Raw genomic sequence first — 21,035 nt, 5'->3', positions numbered from 1 at the left:
ATCCAATGATTTTTAGGTGATATTTACTAGGACAGCGACCTGATGTCAATCAATGAGGTTTGATACAAGGGTACTATGAAGTAATGATTTACAACTCAAGCTCTTTCGGTGTTTCACCCAAAAGAAGCGCAAATAATGAAATATTTCAACGTGACCACAACTCCAAACCAAAAAAAAAAGTTTGGCTCTATAACGTTTTGTTTCATGTTACGAACACTTCAGCACATTTTTCACTTCGAGATCTTTAAGGCACATGCAATAAAATATTTTCATAGATCAATTGTTTCCATTGCGTAGCGCAACAATAGAACTTTCGCACTTGACAATCATGTTTTATTGATTGTAACTATCAATTCTGCCAAACTTTGTCTCAAATGTCAAACACACATAGTTCTTTTTTTTCTTTTTTTTCCTTCTTTTTGTTCTTATTTTTATGTCCTTGATTTGCACGCCAGCCGGAAAAAATCGTTAATTTATGCAATATTTAACGAGTATTTCAGATAAATCTCCGTGTATTGAGTATTCGAAATATGAGTCTGTTTGGGATTTGAGTCAAAACGGTGTCATATTTCAATTGCCTTCAAATATGGCACCAAAGCTTACTCTTTGAATATAACAGGCTTGCATGAGAATAAACCACGTTGTTGTTTTTTATTTATGAAAGTGTTTTTTTCATTATTTTCTCATTATATTTTTTTCTTCTCAAGGTCGTTTTTGCATTTTTATGGCAATGAACGAAAAACTTGCTTGTTCTGTGTTCAAAAAAAAAAATAAAAAAAAATAAAATTCTGAAATGTGTGTGTCTTTTTCTAAAAACATCAGCCTTAATACGGCGAATAAAAATTGAATGACTAACGTATTACCGATGACAACTCCTTGCTTATATTGTTGGACGGTTATCTTTACAATTGGGGGTAACTTTAGGCATTTTAATACAAAAATATTATAACGTAATTTAATGCCAATTATTATTTTGTTTCTTACTAGATTTAAGTCAATGCTAAGCACGCATTTTTTTAATTGTTCCAGAATCCGTTGGGGTCAGTTGTCAATCCGGCCACAATCTGGGGGACCTCCGGAAAGACCATTTCTAAATTGAATCAGAATAGGTCGTGCGTCCCCTCGAACTTTATATTTTTTTATTTTACAAAAAAATGATAGAAATAATATTTTTAACGTTCCTGGGCCCCTCGACCACAATTCGGGATATCTCCGGAATTAAGGCAAAATAAATAGTGCGCCACCTCAAACTCCATGATTTCACAGAACAATGATGGGAATGATATTTCCAGGGATCCTGGGCCACATCGGTCACAATTCGGGAGACCTGCGGAATGGCTATTTCCTAAATTGAGTCACAATACGTCGTCAGGAACCCTGAAAAAAATATTTCCATCACTATTTTGTTAAATCATGATGTTTGAGATATCGTACGATCTATTTTGACTCTATTTAGGAAATGGTCATTCCGGAGGTCCCCCGGATTGTGGCCGTATAAATCCTGAGTGGCCCAGGCACGCTAGAAATATCAAAATATGAACTTATTCTTGTTGATGAGTGTTGTACCCAAAGACCAACAAAAATACAAACTCCTATTACTTGAAGAAAGTTAAATAAACTAACCGAAACGACAGATGTAGGAGCGAAAAATCACTTGCTACTTACCAAGACTGTTATCGGCGAAAGAAGTAATTCTTAATGGTACAACTTCAGTCGTCAACCCCCAGATAATAAATATAAAGACAGTTACTTCTTAGAAAATGAAAAATTCAACATAGCCCCTGGAGTAAAAAAGACAAACCCAGTATATGCTGGACGAATCAACGAATTGCAAGGTGAGCAAGGTATTTCGTGTCTGCTATTCAACATCGCTTTGATAGGGGTAATACGAAGAGCAGGGATTAACACGAGTGGTACAATTTTCAATAAGTCCGTCCAGCTATTTGGCTTCGCCGACGACATAGATATTATGGCAAGTAACTTTGAGAAGATGGAGGAAGCCTACACCAGACTGAAGAGGGAGGCTAAGCGGATCGGACTAGTCATCAACATGTCGAAGACGAAGTACATGATAGAAAGAGGTTTAAGAGAAGACAATGTGAGCCACCCACCTCGAATTTGCATCGGTGGTGACGAAATCGAAATGGTAGAAGAATTTGTGTACTTGGGCTAACTGGTGACTGCCGAAAATTCGGAAACGCATAGTGGCTGGAAATCGTACGTACTTTGGACTCCGCCAGACGCTCCGATCGAATAGAGTTCGCCGCCGTACCAAACTGACTATCTACAAAACGCCCATTAGACCAGTAGTCCTCTACGGACACGAGAACTGGACGATGCTCGTGGAGGACCAACGCGCACTTGGAGTTTTCGAAAGGAAAGTGCTGCGTACCATCTATGGTGGGGTGCAGATAGCGGACGGTACGTGGAGGAGACGAATGAACCACGAGTTGCATGAGCTGCTGGGAGAACCATCCATCGTTCACACCATATCGGACGACTGTGGTGAGCCAGGCACGTAGCCACAATGTCGGACAGTAACCCGGTGAAAATAATTCTCAACAACGATCCGACGGGCACAAGAAGGGGAGGTGCGCAGCGGGCCAGGTGGATCGATCAGGTGGAAGATGACTTGCGGACCCTCCGTAAACTGCGTTGTTGGCGACGTGTAGCCATGGACCGAGCCGAATGGAGAAGAAACTTATATACAGCACAAGGCACTTCGGCCTTAGTCTGAATAAATAATAATAATAGGTCACTGCGTGCGCCAAACCTAATCTCACAGTTTTGACAGGTACCGGTCCAGTTGTTTAAGTTTAAGACTTGTCTCCAGTATGCGTCTCAAATCCAATTATATAAGATGTTGTAAGATCTCCCAAACTGGATCAAATGGTTCACCGCACTAACCCTGGCTTCCATGATGTGCTCAGCCGCGGTATCAACCCAAATATATCCTCTAAGTATTTGTCTTTCATTTGCGTCTCAAATTCAGGCATATGAGGCGATGTAAGATCTCTAAATTGTTCTGGAGTTTGTATCAAATGGTACACCGTATTAACCACGACTACCATGCTGCCTCAAGAAATAATATCAGCCCAAATATGACCGCTAAGTATATGTCTCTCCAGTGCGTCCCAAATCCAGGAATATTAGATCTTGTAGGAACTGTCATGGAGCTCAAATCAAAAGGTCTATCGAATCAACCACGGCTACAATGATGCCTTGAGCAATGATATCAGCTTAAATATGTCCACCACTTGCATCTCAAGTCCAGGCATAGGAGATGTTGTAAGATATCCAAATTGTCCTGGAGTTTCAATCAAATGGTCTACCGAATCAACCACGACTTCCATGACGGCTTCCACATCATATTCCTTGATTTGAGAAGCAAATGAAAGACAAATAATAGGAGGTCATAAATAAATGATATTGCGGCCTGGGACATCATGGAAATCATGGTTGGTTCGGTAGACCACTTGATACAAGCTCTAGGACAATTTGGAGATCTTACAACATCTCATATGCCTGGACTTAAGACACACTTGGTGGACATATTTGGGCTAATATCATTGCTCAAGGCAACGATGGATACTTCCCGTATGAGGACTGAGGTTGGAAATGGTCAGCCAATGCATCGGCTACTAGGGCCGGATCACGCAGGACAACGCCATTGATCGATAGTGATATACCGTTGGAACGTCTTTTTCCCTGCATACAGCTGACGCGCCTCCAGAGCTCAGTTGTCGACTACTCGCTGTTGATACCATCTAAGAAGGTGACTCAGGATTTATCTTCACGGATAGTTTGGTGGCTGTTTGAGGCTGTCTGGTGTTAGGCATCCCTTTGATTTTTCCTTGCGCCTACACTTAACCGCTTTCTTTGTGGTGTCACTCCACTAATGGATGGCTCTTCACCCCTGAGTTTGGGCAAATCTTTGGGACCAATCAGCGTAAAAGGTGACTTCTCGTCTAGTTCGCGTTCACTTTTGTCTTGGAAGTCACCCCAGTCGGCTTGCTCGTAGAGCCAGCGCTATCTGCGGGTCACCTCCGTGAGTTGACTGTCAAGCGCCACGAGGATCGCTGCGTGATCGCTACCTCTGGGGTCCCCATCGGTGGACCAGAGCAGCCGATTCACAATCGAGTTCGAAGCTATCGAGACATCTATGGTTGATTCCACCAGGTCGGATTGAAAAAAATGTTTCCTTTGACGTTGTTCGAACGACTTCCGAGGATTATCACCGGCGACGGCAGCTTCTTATAGATCCTCCTAAGCTTGTTTTGCGGATCGGAAAACTTTCGAAGGTAAAAAGACACTACGGTCACCGCAAAAGGCCATTGCAGTCCAACGGCGACTATCGGAATATCCGCTTCTTCTGCGATTCGGATGAAAGGACCTTCTCCCAGCACTTCCATGGCGACTGACTGGTACACATTGGAGCCCTGTTTGTAAACCATTGGTATTCCGCACCGAGGGTCTGGTCCATGATGGAGGATGTGGTGCGGTGTACCTCCTGAAGTGCGATCACAATGGGGTTGGTCTGGCTAACGAGCAGCTCCAGAGGTCGTTATAGTTATTGTGGAATCCGTTGATGTTCTATTGGAGAACTAAGGTCGTGTCCCGGCGGCTGATCGGTACGGAGGCTCTAGAACTCAGAATTGAAGGAGATTTAGGAATCAACGTGACAAAAAGGATAATGGGCAGAAACCACGTTGGAGTTGGGAGGTGTGCTCCCCCCAGAGCTCCATCAGAGACAGGTGTTATTTCACCGCTGGCATAAGCAACGGATCCTTGGAAGTATGGTTGATATCCGGAAGGTCCGGGAAGCTTATGAAAGTTGCAGGGCAGGATTTAGGGGGGGGGGGCGGACTTGGTGCGTGGCCCCGTGTTATATACCAAAACCAACCTTTTTTTTACATTTTGGGGCCCCACAAGCTGTCGGCCCTGGGGCCCCCTTCCGGCTAAATCCGGCCCTGAAGGTTGTCATAGAGGATTGAGCAAGTAGGGAGGGGTGCAAAAAAACCATTGTCGGGCCCGAATGAGATCCTGTGTAGTAGCAGAATCCGGTCGTCGGAGGCTGTCCGTCAGTTCTGGATGGGGTGTAAATTCCGCACTTCCCACAACAACATCAACCCACAGCAACATCACAATCTTCGGCTACCCGAAGATTGTGATGTTGCTGTGGGTTATCGGGATACAATTGAGTCCTATAGGGTGCTTAGTGCGATGTGTATTGGTGGGTTTATGCTTTGTGACTGGAGCAACTAGTGCTCGTTCGGGAAGATCAGCCAGCACATTTCCTGTGTAGTTGTTGATATTGAGTGTACTATCGAAGAGGATAAGTAATGGGATCTTAATATAGGTACCATCTAATTAAGAAAGGCTGACTGCCCTTAGTGAAACACTTACTTGTTACCCTTTTTGACAGCATCACGCGTCGATCCACCCTTGCAGTATCTGAAGATTTCATGCTGTCAGCTGTCACTGAAGTCGCTTGTAACACGACCACGCTTTAGAGTTTGCAGGGACAGACTCGTATCCATATCGTTCGATGTTTCTGATCTAGCCGTAAACTGCCCATGATCGCATATTTGTAACATTTGCATTTTGGTTGATTTTGTAAATCGTTTGTCAATCCTATCCTACTCAATCATTTCCAGCTTACCACAGATAAGCAAGATAGTAAAACCTATTCTACTGTTTTGAGATTAGATGCAGTAAATTGGGCTCTCTGATCGATTCACATGCTTTTTACAAAATGAACAAAAATGCGAGTGTTACAAATATGCGATTTTGGGCAATAAAGATCGTCGATGCTTGTGTCTGCATTCTTCTTCACCTTACCAACTTTCTCGCCAGCCTGCTTCATGGTGTTTACTCCTTTAAATAGGCGTCGGTCCGGATTGTTTCCCGCAGTTTTTCAATTACTTTATCTGGATGCTATATAAGGTGAAACCATCAGTCAAAATTTCAGAAATGTTTAATCTTTTGGCTGAAAAATATTGACTACTATTTCGATAGATTGAATGTATCTGAGGGCAAGAAAATTAGAATATAAGATACCTTTTTGAACGATTCCGTTATCCGACCTCCATACTGTCGATGAGACCTTTACTACATCGAGATATTGGCACTTGATCACATGTACATTGAAACAGTTCTGGATACTAGCGATCGGAGTAATGGCATTAAAAGAAATCTTCTATATAATAAAAATGAAATGGTCTTTGTTGGTATCCACATTACTCGAAAACGGCTGGATGGATTTTATTCATTCCTTCAGCTGTTACATTCTTTATAGTTTCCGACGAGTTTATATGATGTTTCCTCATGCGAAAATTATTAATAAAGTTGAATAAATCGTGAAAAACTAAAATTAAGATTCGTATGGAAATTTTGCATGGGCAGTTCACAACGCGCATTTTCGCCTACTATGCAGGACAACGTCTGCCGGGTCAACTAGTTGAAAATAAAATTGACTTAGCAAAATGTTGCAAATGTATACGAGGCAAAAAAGTATGGGCAATGTATACGTATGGGCAACGTATACGTACGTAAATGTATACGAGGCAAAACGTTAGGAAAAAAGTATGGGCATAGATTGTAAATGCGTGAACGTGTTATTGAAATTACCACTGGTTTATGAGGTTAATAAATGACATGAAAAACCATTAAGCCAAATACTCAATATAATAATAATTATAATATTTATCACTCCAACGGACCTGTCAATACCTCTTGGAGGGAAACTTTATCTAGCTATCGAAAATTCCCACGTTCTAAATCGCTCTGTGAAAAGTTCCCACGGGATCACTTCACGAATCAATCAATGCACCTCAATTTCCAAGTTAATAAAAAACAAATCCCTAATCTTTCAGTTGATTAGACTTCATGTCTAGCGTTTTTTCCTCCTAAATTCCCAAATCCACCAAACTAGCCACTAATTCTTCATTGGATGCATGATGTGAGCTGCGAAAAACTTCATGAAAATTAGCATACCTATTTTTTACGACTACCCCGGTCTGATATATGGAATCGTGTTCAGAAGATGCATTCCTTAGCTCAAGTTGAGATGCTGCAGCGCTAATCATAAACGCTCATCATGGTCGTCGCCGTCATCGTTGGCACGAAACCGGTTCGATGGTTGCCGCTTGGAAGGCTCTCGCTCGACAATCTTTCCCCATACCAAACTCGAGGAGAGAGAAGTACGGGCATGCAAATTTTGATGCGGTATTTGCTCGCCGTTTACATGAATTTCGGAGCATAGTCTCCGGGGCACGGAGATGTGCATCTTTTTGTATGAGCTGGGATTTATACGGGCAAAGCTGTCAGGAATGGGCTCTGAGCGACGGTTACAAACATTGCATTATTGTGTGTGATGTGGGGACGATATGCGATGATAAGACTCGCTCAAGCAACTAATTTAACCAATTTCGAAAAGCTTCTGCTGTTAAAATTCATAATCAGCTTATTAGCGAGAACTTCGGATTAGCCTTGACGTTTTGTTACAATGTATGTCTTTAGTATTAAATCATTAATCATTTCAATTACATTGCTCCACAACCGGACAAGGTGTGCCCGCAATGTATTCATCCCATAATCAACTCATACTATCGATAAATGTTTTACAAGCTATATCAGATGCTTTCCCATAATGAGAAATCAATACCGACTTGAAAACTGCCCGCGTACCACTAAGTGCATGCATGCATATCTTTTAAATATTAATAACCGGCGTGAGTGCGCTAAAACCCACAAAGTAGTCATTACAAGCAATGCCATCTAATTACTACAGCTAGTTAAGCAGTATTTTGCCTCACCACCATGCACCGACCGTACGTTTAATGATCCGCATGATACCTACATTAATGCGCTCACGCTGCCCTGTCACATATGTTCAGCTTGGCCAGCGGATGGCTTTCGATGCACATTTCTGCACCGCCTCCTAAGTCTGCAAGACTGACTTTCTCATGCTCAAGTCACCTTTGTTGTTGTCACTCGTCATTCAGTCAGACAGTGCCCGTCAGTGGTCAAATGGCTTCCTCTTTGTCAAACTCACCGGTCCCTTAAAGAATACATCACCCATAAACCACAGCTTGATTAATGCCGGTCAATTTGTCCATGCCCAGCTGACGGCGCGGCCCGGTGATATAATCGAGCAAGACGGATGGAACCTGTTGGTCCGTTCCATTCCCTGGGTCACGGGGCTGGCTAAGCACGTGGTGCCAGGTAGAGGCGATTGAAATTGAAATTTCCGACTGAGTGCCCTCATTGTTGTTGTTGGTGTTGCTTTGACGCGCTTGGTAGTCAGAAGTGTCACTGAGAAGGCGCTGACCATGTGTACATACGCCCCCTGAATACGTTTTTTTGCCATTTAAGAACACATACGCATTATCCATTGTCAAGTATTTCATTGGGAAGTTACTTGGGCCGGTATACTACATTCCAGCATTTTAAGCCTGGACGTGAATATCCGTAGTAATTTAATTAATTTGAATTAACGACCTATAATAAGAAATGTTTAGTACTATTCCATCACTTGGTTGTAACTTTACAGATACGTATTCCAACCTCAACTGTAAGACCAACTTCAGTGTCTCGTACTTGACTCGATTTGCCGAGTCAAGAACGGGATACTGAAGACGGCCTTACAATTGAGGTCGAAATACGTATCTGAAAAGATTACAACGTGACGTGGTGGAATTTAATGGGATAGTACTAAACTAGCCTTATGACAGGTGAGGAGAATATACTAAGAGGGCTAAAAAGAACTAATGGGCTTTTTGACTTCCGAGTCGAACATAAGCTCTCATATAAAAATGGTTTACAATTTTAAAATCACAAAAAAAATGAGATCTACGCTCTGTGTTTTTGTATCGATTTTTTTATCAAACAACATATTCGGCCTAATCTGTAATGCCATATTCTGTAATTCGTATTGTTTGTCCGAAAGTTTTTCTTCGCCATATCATTTCTAGACCAACATTTGAAAAGGGCGTAACAGCCAAAACTTATCCCTTCTGATTCTTCGTAAACATATAAAAATTTAATTGTGGATAAATAATCAGAAGGAATAAATTTTGGCTGTTACGCCCATTTCTAATGTTGGTCTAGATTTGCTCAGAAAACGACATTCACGGCAGTATGGCCTGTTCGCTCAAATGACAATTTGCGGTGTATTGGAGGTAACCACTTCCTTCGGTGGGGTTCGATCCAACGAGCCCAGTACGCTAAACGTAGTTGCTACTCCATGATTGATTAGAACTTTCAAAAATGATCAGAGAACCAAATAAATGGGGCTTCGGGGTAGCTACCCATGCTCAATGTACACGTTTCGGAAGCTCAAATATTTTCAGTCAATACGGGGCCGTCCACAGCCATTTAGGAAGAGAAGGATTGTTAGTCCGACTTTCGTTACTACTAGAGACCAACTATATCTCTGCATCTCCACGATTGTCTTTCGAAAGGAAGATATTTTATCTGGATTCACTTCGGTAAACTATGCGATGTAATTGACCTTTCCCGTCAAAAATTGTATCCAATTTTATTGTCTCAGTTGATTCTTTGGCTTATTTAAGGACAATTTTCCCAAAGAACCCATATTTTTTGAAGCCTCTAACTATTTTCAAAATCGAAAACAAAAACCGAAAAAGTGCTATTCGTGTGAACCGGTCTGAAAAATTCACCCGATGTTCGGTCAAAATCGGGGCAATTTTAAAAAAAACAGCATTTTTGTGTCAAATTTAAAAAATACTTAGAGGCGTCGAAAAATATGCGTTCTTTGCGAAAGTTGACCTTCAATAAGCCAAAGAATCAATTGAGCGAATAAAATTTTTTGACGGAAAAGGTGAACTAAGCGCATTATAAATATTCTCCTCACGTACCTTGCGGAAATACGCCGCATAAAGCAGAACAAATTATTTCGAATCATCGCATGATCGTTCTGCGCACTTCCTGGAACACAAACACGCACCAATAAGTGTCACAATGCCGCACAATGCAGAACAAAATAAATTCGGTTGATCGCGCAATCGTTCTGAGTATTCCTCATAAATTTAATCTCTTTATTTACTCACCGACTGTTTAAGGGGTCGTACACTAATTACGTAAGCACTTATGGGAGAGGGGGTCTGCCATTTTCTTTATTCATTTATTTAGGTATTCAGAATAAGGCCGTAGTGGCCTACTCCAGATCCACCTTGCCCGTTGCGCACCTCTCCTTCTCGTGCCCGTCGGATCGTTGTCGAGAACCATTTTAACCGGGTTACTGTCTGACATTCTGGCTACGTGCCCAGCCCACCGCAGTCGTCCGATTTTCGCAGTGTGAAAGATGGATGGTTCTCTCAACAGCTCATGCAACTCGTGGTTCATTCGTCTCCACCACGTACCATCCGCCATCTGCACCCCACCATAGATGTGCGCGTAGAAGTGCGCGTTGGTCCTCCACGAGCATCGTCCAGGTCTCGTGTCCGTAGAGGACTACCGGTCTAATGAGCGATTTGTAGATTGTTAGTTTGGTACGGCGGCGAATCGGAGCGTCTTGCAGAGTTTAAAGTACGTATGATTTCCAGCCACTATGCGTCTCCGAATTTCTCTGCTGGTATCATTTTCGGCAGTCACCAGTGAGCCCAAGTACACAAATTCTGTGTCAGTTTATCCGGAAATCCATTTTCGTGCATTAGCTGCCATAGCTGGTCCCGATCGACTGTATCATATAGGGCTTTGAAGTCGATGAATAGATGATGTGTGGGAACGTTGTATTCGCGGCATTTCTGCAGTACTTGGTGAATGGCGAACACCTGGTCCGTGGTGGAGCGTCCGCCCACGAACTCCCTTGCAATTGGTGCTAGTCAACGGCATAAAATTTGGGAGAGTACCTTGTAGGTGGCATTCAGCAATGTGATTGCGCGGTAGTTGCTACAATCCAGCTTATCGCCCTTCTTGTAGATGGGACACACGACACCTTCCATCCATTCCTGCGGCAAAACTTCCTCCTCCCAGATCTTGGTAATGACCCAGTGCAGCGCTCTAGCCAGTGCCTCACCACCGTGTTTAAACAGCTCTCCTGGTAGTTGGTCAACAGCAGGGGCTTTGTTGTTCTTCAGCCGGCCAATCTCCTCCTGGATTTCCTGGAGATCCGGAGCCGGTAAAATTATGTCCTGCGCGCGTTCTCCCAGGTCCATCACCATACCGCCATTTTCGTCTGCCATATCGCCATTCAGGTGCTCTTCGTAGTGCTGCCGCCACCTTTGGATCACCTCACGCTCGTTTGTCAAAAGGTTCCCGTTTATGTCCTTACACATATCGGGCTGTGGCACGTGGCCCTTACGTGAACGGTTCAACTTCTCATAGAACTTTCGTGCAGTACAGTTCCTCCGTCTCTTCATGGTCTCGATCTTCCTGCTGGCGCTTTTTCCTCCGGAAAATCGAGTTTTGTCTGTTCCGCGCCCGTTTGTATCGTGCCTCGTTCGCCCTCGTGCGGTGTTGCAGCAATCTTGCCCATGCTGCATTCTTCTCCTCAACTAACTGCTCACATTCGCCGTCATACCAGTCGTTTCTCTGATCAGGAGCCACAGTACCTAGTGCAGCGGTTGCGGTGCTTCCAATGGCGGATCGAATATCTCTCCAGCCATCTTCAAGAGATGCTGCGCCTAGCTGCTCTTCCGTTGGGAGTGCCACTTCCAGCTGCTGCGCGTAGTCTTGGGCTAGTCTACCGTCTTGTAGCCGCCCAATGTTAAGCCGCGGCGGACGACTCCGACGCGTGTTGATCACCGTCGAGAGTTTTGAGCGCAGACATACTGCGACGAGGTAGTGGTCGGATTCAATATTCGCACTGCGATAAGTGCGTACGTTCGGAGAAGAATTTGCCGTCGATTAGAACGTGGTCGATTTGGTTTTCTGTTACTTGATTAGGTGATTTCCATGTGGCCTTGTGGATATTCTTGCGGGGGAAGAAAGTGCTTCGGACTATCATTCCGCGGGAGGCTGCAAAGTTTATGCATCGTTGGCCGCTGTCGTTCGATATGGTATGCAGACTATCCGGTCTGCTTTGCATAAAATACATTTTAACAAACATGTGAGCGCTATAATGGAAGACCACCATGAGAACAGTAGTTAAATGACTATATTATTAGTTCGGTCTGAACCATTTTGGTCCTGATTTATCACATTAAAGCCCATTTTTCGTCTTTGATAAAATAGTATGCGCAACTCGTTGCCAAGGTAGATTTTTCCAAAGAGGCTTGCCATACGTCCAACTCGTGCTGGAAATACATTTAGTTGAAAAGTAGTCATTTTGGAATAGGGTTAATTATCGCTTAACGCTTGTGTTACAGGACATTATTTGACGTCTGGAATGGAATAATTACTGTCGGAACATCCAAATTTTGAGCTAAATTTCAGAGCATGGTTCATTTTGAGTGTTTTTATTATTTTTAATTTAGGGTCTGTTCACAAATTACGTAACGCTCTTGGGGGGAGGGAGGAGGTCCAACTTGCGTTATACTTTGTTACACTAAAAGGTGGGGGAGGGGGTGGGTACTAGGAAATGTTACGCATAACGCGAATAAAAGTTTATCTTAAAGGTTTTTTTTTTCAATCACTGTTTGAAGTAATTGCTAATATGTCTTAATAACGACGATGAATACGTACCAACCTTTCCTCTTCACTACCATACTACGCATAATTGTCCCATGCTAGTCTTTGTAGTTTTTTACTTTTTATCAGTGCAGGCTATTTTGATGTTTTTTTTTTGGGAATCCTAAAAGACAGCGAGTTTTGTTCGAATAATTGTTGCTAAATTTCGAGGCATTTTCATTCTAAGCAATTGCATTTTATTTTTATTGGTCTATATAAATTATTGGTCTATCGTTATCGTTTTAGACATTACCTAAATCAAGCACATAGCGGGACAGTTATGCGTAAAAGAACAAAGCGAATATCGTATTTCTCGACAGAACAGTCCAAATAAACTAAAATTTGAATGGTCATGGTCGCAAATTATATTTTAGTTTTTACTAGCTGTATTCTTGATATCCTTGGTTTTAATCATGTGCGTTCCTATGATAAAAGTTTTCAATAAATACGAAAACCCACAGAGAAAGAAAAAAAACGTATTTAAAATTTTCTCAGTTACGCGTTATATGGGGGAGGGAGGGGTGCAAAAAATGTTACTTTTTGTTACGAGGGGGAGGGAGGGGGTCAAAAACTCGGATTTTTGCGTTACGTAATTTGTGAACAGACCCTTACATAATTCCTTGCATAATTCTCAAATTTAAAATTTAAAAAATATCTCCTAATTTAAATAAAAAACTAATTTTTTGATTAATGTTCCAAATCTTTAAAATGTTCTATCTAATATATCGGAAATCGAAATAATAATAGTTTCAAAAATAAATAGTTTAAAAAATAGTTATACGGGTAAACATTGGAATAACAATATTCTAAAAATTGAAAAAAAATTGATTTAAAAATTTGGATTACCCAAAACGCGCTAAATCTAATCTATTCTAATCGAACGCAAACGCTGCCTTGAAAGCCTTTAGTCTTAGATCTCTTAAATCTTAGATGACCTGGAACATGCGATGTTGACATAGGTTTTATACATCGGAATTATGTTCAATACTCAAAAGTCTCGAAAGAACAAGATACTTGAGCAAAAACATTTGTTTACGTTGTATTCCTTTTTACGTCTCCTCAATAAGCGACGTTAAAACATTTTTGAGTGTAGTATTTATTAAAAGATTATTGTTTTAAATCTTAACTAAAATCCTAACTACGCTTCGGACAAATGTATGTCGGCACAGGCTTATGTTAAAAAAAACACTCGAGCCTCCATCAGCCAGCACAGAGGTTGATCAGGGGCAACTCCTGCAGCCGACGTCGATGTTGCGCCAAGCCAAGAGGTTCCCGTCGTCGGTGGAAGAGCAACGCAGGTTAATAACTTCATAAACCCCGTACAACTGTGGAGGCTTCTGCTCCCACTCCGCCACGATAAAGCTCATTTCCTGTTGTCAATCATTCCCACAAACTAATAATCAATCTTGAGCGTTTTTACGGTCCCGATATGGAAACCAAAACAAAGTGAGTGAACAACAAAAAAAGAGAGTTCTAGTAATCGCAGATGGATGAGGATTGAGAGGCGTTCGCCACTAATTCGAGTGGAAATTTGTCTCGTCTAGGATCTCGCCACCGCACAACAGCCAACGACGGGACGACGACGACGGCCGGCACAAATTACACAGATCAACACCGTCGGCATTTATAAAAACATTAAATCCATTCTCACCACCACGGAGCTGACGCTTCGGTGGGATGATGAGTCTTCGTCGGTGTGTTTTTGTGGTTGGTATCACAGATCACTAATTATAGGATAGGAAACCATACTTCAGGATAGAGTTCATTCATTCATAATAGCAGATTATCCACAGCATTTCTAACGTTTTTCTCGAAAAGATTATTACGCATGATTGAAACAGTCTCATCCATCAGCAGATCGAAATATTTTATTAGTTCTCAGTTTAATCAGTTTAGTTAGGTTAAACATTTAAGATGCTTCTAAATAATCCGTTCCAACAAGATTCGTTGAATAATTAGAAGGCAAAGCTTCAGTCGTGTTGTGAAGGGTCTAATTAAGTTGTGCGTTGCACTTTATCTCTAAAGATCAAAGCTCATCTACATCAACTTGAAATTAACTTTTAAAGTCCAATGTAAATCACGGGGGCAATGCCCCGAAGCTGGACTAGTAGACTGGATCGCACGCGCCCAGTGTGCACCTTGCAAACATCAACCAGCATGAATCCAACCAGCACACATCTGCCTCCATCAATCATCCTAGGGTTTTGCGGTTTTCGTGAACTCTCCTGGAATGGACTCGGACAAAAAATCGTACCAAATCGAATGGTCTGTCGGTTTCAAACAACGATTGTCCACTCCACAGTGACAAGCAGAGAGCGAGTGAACGATCTGCGAATTAGTTTGTATTATTTGTTAAAGCCATAATTATGTCATTAGGAGGTTGAACTAGTGCCAGTACGGCTGCGATGATGGCGCTCCAAGGTGCTCTGAAAAGATGATCGGCACTGGGGAATTGTGGTTGCTTTCATTGTATGTACAAAGGTACACATTGGCTAAAGGAGAGCGGTGAAATGTAGCATTAAAATAGCATTAGCGGTTGGGCGGCTAGAACCGTGAAGCTTTACGCAAAATCGCTTCTAAGACACCCATTAAGTCGCATACAATGGAATGTTTTTAGCACAGAGAATAGACAATCAACTTGAAAATGAAATTTGTGCAAGGAATTCAAGGAGGAGTTATTGTTATGCTTTCAAATGAAATTTTGTCTAGCCTAGATGTCTGTTTTCTGTGATTTCGAGAAGTTAGCTCGCCGTAATCATAACCCATTATTTGTTAAAAGAACTAGGTTGATTTCATTCTTCTTCGTTCAAGTCCAAATCTCCAGTATGTTTCATTAATGAAGTATCTCCTCGTAAATACTTATTACTGGAAAGTCGAACCTCAGCCTAACGAGTTGAGGTTGAAAGGTGTGCGCACGGGTTTGGTGTCTTGCGGTTTCCACACGAGCGGGTTCTGTAACCGCACTTCAGTTGCGGCCTTTCCCTCTCCGATCGTTCGATCGAAGCAAATGTACATGTGGACGTGTTTGCGGCATAGAAATAAGTGAGGTACACACTTCAAAATATTCATGTAAATCTACATGGTATTGGATGCACATAAAAGGAGCGGCCCAGTGAACGTAGGTATACGTCTGTTCTTAAAATTACAGGACTTTGAGGACCCAAAAAAATACACGTCATGATGTAAAAATAAGTCTTACTTATTTTTACGTCATGACGGACGTGTGAATTAAATTTAGTACATTACGGAGGACATGTTTTCAACAGCGAGTGTGCGTGTGCGTTTGGGAGTTTCTTTCCTGCTAGTCAGTTTGATGAAACAATGTTGTGATTTAATATTATGTTTTATAATGTCAGATAAATAGCACTCATTATTCTGCACACAAATTTTTTTATACCCGCTACGTTGATTCCGACTGCTACAAATCGTTTGGAATTGTTGGATTTTCTCGCTAGCGGTTGCTTGCGGCAGATTGTTTCCTTATTCGATGTGTTTCAAACGGTTCAATTTCTGCGAGGAAACGATATTTTTGTTTAAAACTTTCATTCGGTCGGTGATTTGATGTTACACATGAACTTACCTGCAACACCGTTGATTATTCAGCAGGCGAATTTTCATTTATACGTTTCCGTGAGAACAGCATCCTGGTATCAATTGGGACCTGTTGGAATCGGAACAAATGCATGATACCTATTATGTCCTGAATAGGTTCCAGAAATCATGACTTACATTTTTGCTAGCTTTGAATACATTTTGCATTGCTTTTGATATGATCACAATAAAAAAAAGTCCACGCTCCGATGCAATCGACTATCACCACTAAAACTAAATACACCAAAAGAACAACGAAACTAGTTGACCGAGTAATTACGATGCCCCTTCAGATTCAACAAGAATTATTGAGAATACAAGTCGTGATTCATGTGAACAAATCTGGAATTGAATAATTTAGCAAAAACCGTGCTCTTTATTGCTGAGGAAATTTTTCGCACTGAACTGGACGTTGAAGATGCTGCTTTACTGCGGTCAAGATTCGTGCGAATTTACGTCTTACTTGACATGACTTCACAGCTTGAGACAATGAAATCGAATAAAATGCTGTAAATTTCAACTGATGCCGTAAATATAAGTTTTTTTTCGATGCGGTAAAATGTTTGTGCAGAGTACCTCAAAATGGACATAAAATTTAGTTAGATTATTGGTTACGTCATCAGATGATTATGTCAAGCATCGTTTCAGTCACCTGTACGTTTCATTATTTTTAAGAGTGTAAGAAAGATTGCTTCGAATGAATGAGAGTTGCGCTGAAACCTGACCGAGGAAGGAGTATTCCCTACCCTCCTGCTGTGATTAAGGTTGGCATCGTGCTGAGCGGTGCGTGTTGACAGCGCCGCCACACATTCGATCGAAGGGATGAGCGCCTACACGGTCCTATGGTTGAATGAAGTCATTGCGCACAAGTTATTGTTATTGTGGTGATCATGCCGGGAGAATATTCATGAAGAAGCGATGATATAACTTTATTAGAGAGTTAAATAATTTCCCAAATTAAAAATACTAAACCTTTTTAACTCAGTTAGAATTGTTGTTAAAGTTGCAAAAGTTTCAAGATCATCGTCAGTTATCTTACTTTTACTAAACAGAAAACGATAGTGAGGGTCAAAAACTTTTGTTAGAGAAAAATAATATTGAAAACATGTGAAAAAAAATCATTATCTACGGGTGAGAATCGAATCAACATTTTCCAGTACTCTAGACGGGTGCTCATCCACATTGGAACAAATAATGAAAAATTCTTACTTTTTTTCTATTTCTACAGTCAAAATACAAAGTTATTGTTCTCGCTCGACGCTCGATGATGTGAGCTTAGCAAAGCCAAACAAGTCTGAGGAATTTACAAATGACTAAAATGAATACTCCCCTAAAATAAAAAAAAAATCCATTAAAAAATAGGAAATTGCCAATAAAGAAATCAGAGTAATAAAAAAAAATGTGAAATTTCTACAAATAATGCAAAATTTCCGCAGTATTTTCCGCTCAAACACTCCGAGAATTCGATAGTCTGCATTTTTTAACATCCAGCTTCTTGGCCGTACTGGACGAATCAACGGTGTGTACAGAGCTAGTTTTGTCCGTGTCTATAGGCTGCGAGATTTTAGCTGGCTACGCAAACCGAAAGTCCTACTTGCAGCCGCAACACGTTTTTTCACCTCGTGGCTAACGTCATTATCACATGTAACGAGTGTTCTAAGATATATGAATCCGTCGACATCCTTAAATCGCATCCCATAGGGAAAGAGGCCCCAAAACGGCCCCCCACCTCCCTTCCCCCCGAGGTAAAACGCGTTTTGTGGTTTCCCCCATATTTACCGTCATTAAGATGTCCGTAACAAAACTAGATCTAAAATTATGTAGGTTGGGCGAAAAAAGTTTCAAAATAGTGTATGCGAAGGTCGGAAAAACCGAAAATTTCCACAATTTGAAGAAACATCTAACATTTTGGCGAGGCAAAACGCCCTAGTGGCACTAACCTACAATGTGCTTGCGTCTCCACGCACTATCCATATTAACGCATTTGCCCAAAAGTACACGCGGCGCTCCCCAAAAGAAACGACGCACCGCGCTTTTTGCTGCCCGTATACTCGATTCTTATGGGGAAATAACATTGCGGCGTTTCCTAGGGTGCGGTTGTTCCTTTCGAATGGGAAACGCCGCGTGGAATCTTGTGCAAATGCGCTTTTGGAAACATTACAACAGCCGCGCGGTGTATCGTATTGACAGCACCCTACAATACCAGAATGCTGATTCGCCGACGCGTGGTGCTTTGTTCCTTAATGGGAGCTGCCAGCTAATAGGCGTTTTGCCTCATGAGTTTTCCGACATCAGAATATCACCACTTTTTTGAAATGTGAATATTATCAATATGATTGAGATTTTTGACAATTTTTGAATGGCATCAACTAGCTTGTATAACCCTTGAAATACCCATGAATAGCGTTACAAACAAGACAATAAAGCAGTGTTTGTTTAGCTAGGGCATATTGTCTGAGATTTACATCAATAATGTTGATAGCATCCGCAAAACTAAGGAACACGACTTGTTGATGATGGTTTCGTTCCTTTGAACAACGGACCTTTTTTTCCTTGTTGGGTATTTCAATCACTGCGACCATTTGTTAGATCTATTGTGGTATATGCCCCATTTGATTTAGCTTTGTCAAATTGACGCATCATTACTATTGAGAGAAGTTGCATTACCTTGACTACCAGCGTTATCCCAATCCGGTATTATGGTTCTGATGAATCGTACTGATGGGACTTGTTCTCCAAACTTCTGTTAAAGAACTGTTGAAGAATGTGAACTGAAGAACGTATCTTTGAATTGCACCTTCCAGTGCTATATTGAATAGCATATTAGAGAGCGCATCGCCCTGCTTAAATCTATCTAAGGTCACCCTCGAATCGGATGTCTCACAAGATATTCTGACGCTTTATCTGGATCCATCCAGCGTCGCACGAAACAGCCTAACAAGCTTTGCCGGAAAGCCATTATCCAGCATTTTATGCCACAGTTCGTTCCGTTTCACTGAGACGTACGCTGGCTTGAAGTCCACAAGCAGATGACGAGTCCGTAAGTTGTATACCTGGAGTTTATCGAGGGTTTATCACAGAGAAAACATCTGGTTTGTTGGTGATCGTCCTTCTCGAAAACAGCTTTGATATTCGCCGACAAATGTCTCCGCAAACGGACGCAGTCTGATAAATAGAATTCGGGACATTACCTTGAAGATGGTATTGAGGAGTGTTATATCTCGATAATTAGCACAATCGAGTCTGTGCCCTTCTTGCAGATAGGGCATTTGAGGCCATCAAGCCAGTTCGAAGGAATTCTTTCACCCTCCCAAAACATTTCAATCACTTGGTGGATTTTTTCGTTCAGCCGGTCACTCTCAACTATAAGAAGCTAGGCCAGGATTCCATCCTTTCCAGCGGACTTGCCGTTCTTCAGCTCTCGGACAGCTTTTCTCACTTCGTCTAGCGTTGCACAGCGGGGAAAATCCGATCCAAAAAGGTACCTATCTATTGCGGCTACTTGCTGCGCCGGAAAAATACCTTTCCTAAAGGTAAAATCCACGACAAATCGAATGGTGCTATTTACATTCGCCAAAAATTATTAAAACTGGTCGGTTTAACCCCGTTTATTATATTTTTTCTATGACAGCTACAACTTAAAATCGATGGTGGCTAACTATGTCTATGTTTTCTGATGCTATAAGTAGAAAATACGAGTGGTATTTATTCCGACTTTATACCATGACTGGAAGTGTACGTTGACCCCATTTACTCCTAAAATCGTATTTTTTCTATGACAGCTACAATTTAAAATCAATTGCGGCTGACTATTTCTATGTTTTCTGATGATTAGTCAGTCGAAAATACGAATTGTATAAAATCCGGCCTTGGAAAATAACTAATAACTATGACAGCTACAATTTAAAATCGATTTCGACTAACGATTTCTGTGTTTCTGATGCATATTTAGTAGAAAATACGAATGGTATAAATTGTATATAATCCGGCCTTGGACTGCCACTAAGCCAATTTATCATATGATCGCTTAGACTTAAAATCGATTGCGGCTAATTATTTCTATGATTCTTCATGCAAATTCAGTAGGAACTCCATCGATATATATTCCAACCTTGGATAGTGACTGAAAATGGCTATTATGCCCCATTTTCAACAACAAAAAATACATGTTTGTATGACAGCCACGATTTGAAATCAATTGCGGCTAGGTATTATGTTTTCTAATGTTAATTTGTAAGAAAATACGGTTGTTACATATTCCGGCCTTGGATCATGACTGCAGGTGGGTGTTTTGCCCCATTTGCCTCTTAAAAACATTTTTTCTAGGACGGCTACGATATTAAATCGATTGCGTCTAACTATTTCCATTTGAACTATTGAGAAGAGCGGAATATTTTCCTGAGGTATGAGGCTACCTTTGGCATCAGAAAATATAGAATTAGCTAGCCGCAATAGATTTTAAGAAGCAAATGGGGCAAAATGACCACTCCCAGTCGTGATTCAAAGCAGAAATTTATAACAATTGTATTTTCTTTCAAATTAGCATTAAAAACATAGAAATAATTATCCACAATCGATTTTAAATTGCAACTGCCATAAAAAAAAAATTTCGAAGGTAAATGAGGAAAAATGGTCACTTCTAGTCGTGATACAAGGCCGGAATTCATACCAGTCGAATTTTCTACTAAACTAGCATGAAAAACATAGATATGGTCAACCGCATTTGATTTTAAATTGTAGCTGCCATAGAAAAAAATATAATTTAAAGAGATAAATGGGGTAAAACTAATTTCCGGCGAATGAAAAAATCA

General features: G+C 41.3%; 1 protein-coding gene across 4 annotated transcripts in view; it reads left to right on the top strand.

Annotated features, from left to right (window-relative positions):
• Positions 1-21,035, top strand: part of LOC134226680 (transcription factor AP-2-epsilon) — a 223,895-nt gene that overhangs the window by 21,590 nt on the left and 181,270 nt on the right. The window lies entirely within an intron of this gene.

Source organism: Armigeres subalbatus, chromosome 3 (assembly GCF_024139115.2).
Source record: "Armigeres subalbatus isolate Guangzhou_Male chromosome 3, GZ_Asu_2, whole genome shotgun sequence".
Classification (NCBI taxonomy): Eukaryota; Metazoa; Arthropoda; class Insecta; order Diptera; family Culicidae; genus Armigeres; species Armigeres subalbatus.
This window is presented reverse-complemented; position numbering and strand designations above follow the sequence as displayed.